The sequence below is a fragment of the Nomascus leucogenys genome, unplaced genomic scaffold (assembly GCF_006542625.1).
Source record: "Nomascus leucogenys isolate Asia unplaced genomic scaffold, Asia_NLE_v1 001032F_58778_qpd_obj, whole genome shotgun sequence".
NCBI classification, from domain to species: domain Eukaryota; kingdom Metazoa; phylum Chordata; class Mammalia; order Primates; family Hylobatidae; genus Nomascus; species Nomascus leucogenys.
Genome location: NW_022095906.1, coordinates 26,732 through 32,754, shown reverse-complemented (window position 1 = coordinate 32,754; position 6,023 = coordinate 26,732). Strand labels below are relative to the sequence as shown.

The following is a 6,023-nucleotide window of genomic DNA, read 5'->3' as shown; positions in this document are numbered from 1 at the left end:
ATTACAGGCATGAGTGACCGCGCCCTGCCAAACATGTACATATTTTTAATCTTCTTGCTGTTCCTAAACAGTATGGCATTACAAGTATTTATATAGCATTTACATTGTATTAGGCCTTCAAAGTAATCTAGACATAAAGTATTCAGGAGGATGGGTTTAGGTTACATACAAGTCCCACACCATTTACTAATAAGAGACTTGAACATCTTAGGATCTTGGTATCTCAGGGAGTCCTGGACTGAGTCTTCGATGACTATTGAGGGAAAATTTCATAAATCCAGCATGTTTGTGTTTACTATGTCTCAGTTTGTACTGGAACTAACTTATTAGACATATTGGACAGAGCTCAAGTAGACAAGGAAAATTGTCCACCAGACTTTTTTCCTTTTCATCGGGGCAAATAAAAATAAGAGAAAGAAATTCTCACTTTTTTTTTTTTAATTTTCAGAAACATGGATTAAGATGCCCTGCGAGTCTTCCAGAATGAGCTCATTTGTTGCATTTGCATGAAATACCTCATAGACCCGGTCACCATTGACTGTGGGCACAGCTTTTGCAGGCCCTGCCTCTGCCTCTGCCTCTGCTCAGAAGAAGGCAGAGAACCAATTCACTGCCCTTTGTGCAGAAAAATCTCAGAGAAGCCCAACTTCAACACCAGTGTGGCACTCAAAAAGCTGGCTTCCCTAGCCAGACAGACCAGACCTCAGAACATCAACAGCTCAGACAATATCGGTGTGCTCCATGAGGAGACTAAGGAGCTTCTGTGAGGCTGACAAGAGATTGCTCTGTGGGCCCCGCTCTGAGTCACCAGAGCACATGGCTCACAGCCACAGCCCAAAAGGATGGGCTGCTGAGGAATGCAGGGTACGTGATGCCTCTAAGGCAGTTTGAATTATGTAGAATCCCAAATAAGAACGATGAGGGCCTATGATAATGATGGTGATGAGAATGCAGATGGTGGAGGTGGTGATAATTCCATGTCAATCATGACACATAAATGAGTCCTTTCAATGTTGCTGACTAATTTGGCACTTTAATCATAGCTGTGTTGAGACTTCACTAAAGGAGGTTTCCTTAGAAACGTTGTTCAAACATATAGAATGGAGCTGTGGAGCAGGTGGCCAGCACCAAGAACACTGTTCAAAGTCAGATTATATAAAAGCCAGTTTTAGAAAATTGATGATATTATCTGAAGGGTCCTTTAAAACTCTCTATTATGTTTCTATCACTTTTCACATCCAAATTATTAGAACCAAATGTGTTTAATTTGGAAAAATCTGACCACTCCACTCTAACTTAATTTATGTTTCTTTCAATTACAGCCTTTTTTTTACTGATAAAGGGATGAAATCTACTATACTGTCTTCATTATTGCTAAGCTTCTTGCTTCTTTTGCAGGAGAAACTTAGAAAGGAAATGGACTATTTATGGAAAATCAATGAAGAGACACGAAACAATCTAAATCAGGAAACTAGCAAATTTCATTCGTTAGAGGTAAAAATGAAAATGTTTTCTTTGTTTTTAGGCAAATAAACACAATGTTAGCTTATCATTTTTAGCTAAATTCAAACTACCAGTTGAAAGATAGTGATTCATCCCAAGAAAATGTAGTGATTTCAATTGATATAATAGGAGTTGCAAACAGAGAAGCCCACACAAGCTACCAAATTAATTCTAGTATATTGGATAAACGCATTATGTGTATTCTAGTTCAAATTTGAAGGTTGGTATAAACCTTTTCAGACACTGCAGATGAGACAACATTTCACTAAGATTGGGTGTGAGGAAGGTGAAAGAAAGAGAATAGTATATAGAGTAAAAATATGGTAAAAGTAAAAAAATACTGCATAATACGGTGTATGGCTAAATGTTTTTAACATGTAGGCGAATCAGACACGGAAAAATCCTAAAAGAGAGATTAATAGAGGAAATAATTGACTCAGTAATAACTGTGAAGAAGTGTCACAGTGACAGAAACCAGGAGTCTTTATATAGTTAGATTTAAAAAGGGAGAGAGAATAGGAACATTGAAAAAGATGGACAGAAAAAGATAGCAAATGTTCAAGACTCCTTGCAAGAGTGAGGCAGAAAGTTTATAAGTTGCTTGATTACACCTAGCATATAATTATTTGAAGTTTTCTATTGAGAGTGAGAACATGTAATCCTTTAACCAAACGTCTCTGCAGCACTATATGTCATTAAGGAAGAGGATAATCAGTATTCATTATCAAAGGATGCATATATTTCTCGAAGAGGAGGAGCAACTGCATCTGCGGGCACTGGAAAGAGAAGCAAAAGAGCTTTTCCAACAACTACAAGACAGTCAAGTGAGAATGACCCAACATTTAGAAGGGACGAAAGACATGTACAGAGAGCTGTGGGAGACATGCCGCATGCCTGACGGGGAGCTGCTCCAGGTTTGGAGGGAGGGTCCATCCTCAGAGACAGGAAGCCTTTGCTGGACAGTGCTGCCAGGACATGCAAATATCACCTGCATATGTCACTGCTCTAAGCTAAGTGACACATGCTGTCTGACTTCCACCATTACGTTTCTCCATTCACTTATTACTGCATACTTTGGTAATCTTTGGGAAATTTTTGCCATTTTAGCTGATAGCATATAATAAAGTTCTCTTCAATATAATTTGGAGTACTATCCACACAGAGAGATCATCCAAAATCATTAGAACTCTAGGCCAGGGGAAGGTTAGTAATACTCCATTTACATGCCCTAGTTCCTCCTCACTCTGATCTCCCATAGAGCAGTGATTTGCTGAAGACATTGAGGGGTTTCCACTTGCCTGGGCAAGATTTCTCAAAGCTGCTCATCAATGTCCATGTACTCTGTTTCTCATATGGTTCTCTGTTTTGTTTTAATAGTTGTCATGTGTGGTCAGAGCTTTCCTTGGAAATAAGATTAGGAAATTAATGACACTGGAAACCTAGATATCTTTGCTTTACTCCACCATCTCTTGCTGAGCTCCTTTCTTCTTAATGCCCACTGATGAAGCTTTTTATTGTTTAGTTGAGGTTCTGTTATTAATGTAGGATTGAATGATTCCTTAGCAGGAAAAAAAAGATACACATTATTAAAACACTAAAACAGAAAGAAACAAGAGTATGAGAAAAGATGCAGAAGGAAAAATCTCTCATAATTTACATTACCTTTTATTTTTTTGCAGGATGTGGGAAATATATCAGCAAGGTGAGTTTACACTAAAAACAATGCTATTTCTGAAAAATTTGTTCTCTTGTGAATGAAGGGAATGTATACATTTTGAGTACTAACATCGTTGTCAGGGGCTGTTTCCATTTTGTTTCAAAAGAAGGCCTGAGGTCTTCTTCTCTTTGGTCTGGAAAGTTTTCATCTTAAAATTTGTATGAATTAAAATATACATAAAAACAATTTGCCATTCGGAAGTTTGTTCTCCCGATCCATCCATCCTGACCAGCCATACCACACAGATCTTAATACAAAATTACTCTGAGGAATCATAGAGACATCTTCTACTCTAGAGGGGTCAGAGGTTAAAAAAAAAAAAAAGACAGAGGGAGGAGAGAGATTCCCTAAGGATGGGCTGAGGAGGGATTTTTGGTCCTAAAAGCATCAATGACCCGGGCCTGCTCCATCACCGTACACCCAGTTCAAGGAAAGACCTCAGGAAAATGGTTGCCTCAGGACCCTCAGCAGCAGGGTTCTCAGGCTGGAATTAGACTCCTTTGATTTGCACAAAAGATTAAAGCCTTTTGTCTCCATGAATATTCTCTGTTAGACACTGACTAGCGTTAGTGACAGCTGCAGCCTGAGGTCCCAAAGGTTTTTGTCTGAGTTTTCTGCTCTCTGAAATATTCCCAAGATTTCTGCCTACCCTCAGGGGGTGTGATGGCAGAGGGAGGCAATGACTTTTAATGACTTTAGAAGTTGTATAATGTCTGAGGATAACATATCTGGCGAAATTGGGTGTTTATGGAAGTAAAATTTAGAAAAAGTAACATCCTTATGGCCCCTAGAGTGTGGAATAAAATGTACAACCAGTTAACCAAAACGGGCAGAATTCTGAGGAAACATCTTATGTGAAAATGTGATATCTTTGTATGACTGTATGATTAACTCTGGGCCTGGAACTATAGCTGAGGCCATTTTTTTTTGCAGGACTGATTTGGCACAGATGCAAAAGCCCCAGCCAGTGAACCCAGAGCTCACTTCATGGCACATTACTGGAGTCCTAGATATGCTCAACAACTTCAGAGGTAAGAGCCAGCTGCTTGGCAGTCTAGCCTCAAATTATTTCCTTATTGGGTCCCTTGGTTGAGGCTTTTCCCATTTAAGTTTTATTAGTTTTGTCATGTAGGTAATACATACTTTTCCAAAACATGTGCATCTTCTCTACCTGCATAGTAATATTACAATGATCAAAACTCAATTTCCTGACTCACAGTTTGATGAAAATGTAAAGAAAGATACACACTTTATCTGCAGAATAAGAGGACAAAGAATATTCAGATCATGTAGTTATGAAGACACTAGTTCTCATGGTGGCATCAGTATTTCATATTTATTCAATTTAATTCAATTTTGAAGGCTTAGATTTGGCATACTGGTTTTAATTGTTTCTATTCTATGTGCATTTACATGCATTCTACAAGTAACCTTTATTATGTACAAAATCAGAACATTTTGATCAACAAAGAAAATGACTAAAATATCCATAATCAGGACAATTCTAATGCCATCAGATACATCTCGTAACAAGTGAAAGGTGAGGGATCTGTGAACGTGGCTGAACCATGTTAGGCCCATTCTAGAGAGCAGGTCTAAGTAGCAGAGGGCAGGAACCCAGAGTAGATTGAATCAGGAGCTAAACAGATAATGTAAAGCCAGAGTATTCTTTTCAGAAACTTATAAATTTTACTTGTGTCAATTTCTACCAAATTTTTTATGTTTGAGACTATAACAGGCATTACTTAACATTCCAATAAATTCTCACATCGCAGCAAATTGATGTCTACCTCTTGATGATCTTAAAGACAAATAATACAAGATTTTTCTACTGAAGAAAAAAAAAAACATTTTAGATATGTCCTGAAAGAAACTAGGCAGAGATAGACATTAAATCATTACTTCGCCCAGTGATATGGTCACATTTTTTCTCTGTTTTTTAAGGAATAATACATAATTGTATGTGCCGTAGAGGTGTAATAACATTTCATCTTCATGGATGCATGGGGCTAAACTCTCTTGCCTTCCTTCTTTCTGTATTTTCTTGGAAGAAGAGCAAGTGAAGTGAATAATTGGGCCACAGAGCCTCTGTCTCACATAGAACTCACTAATATAATATTTTTTCCTTGACAGTGGATAATGCTCTGAGCACAGAAATGATTCCTTGCTATATAAGCCTTTCTGAGGATGTGAGATATGTGATATTTGGAGATGACCATCTCAGTGCTCCCATGGATCCCCAGAGAGTGGAGAGCTTTGCTGTGTGGGGAGCGCAAGCATTCACCTCCTGCAGGCATTTCTGGGAGGTGGATGTGACTCTCTCCTCCAGCTGGATTCTGGGAGTCTGTAGAGATTTCAGGACTGCAGATGCCAATATCGTTATTGATTCTGATGAAACATTTTTTTAAATTTCCTCAAAAAGGAGCAACCACTGTAGTTTCTCCACCAACTCTCCACCTTTAATTCAGTATGTGCAAAGGCCTCTGGGTCGGGTTGGGGTGTTTCTGGATTATGATAATGGATCTGTGAGATTTTTTGATGTTTCTAAAGGTTCTCTGATCTATGATTTTCCTCCTTCCTCCTTGTCTTCCCCTCTGAGGCCTTTCTTTTGCTTTGGTTGTACATGAAAAGTTGGTTTCATGATGATTTATTGTGACTTCCAATATATGAGGCAAATAGTGTCCTAAGACCCTACGTGTGAGAGCCTGTGAGCTCATTGTAACTTCATGGAATGTAATTACTTTATGGTTATAAATGGGATAACCACCTTGAATGTGTACATTTGTTAATTAAGTTATTTTAA

The 6,023-nt window shown here is 38.4% G+C and overlaps 1 pseudogene; it reads left to right on the top strand.

The window, feature by feature from the left end:
* The first annotated feature begins 452 nt into the window (after positions 1-452).
* LOC115833752 lies at positions 453-5,847 on the top strand (annotated as a pseudogene).
* Positions 5,848-6,023: the final 176 nt, after the last annotated feature.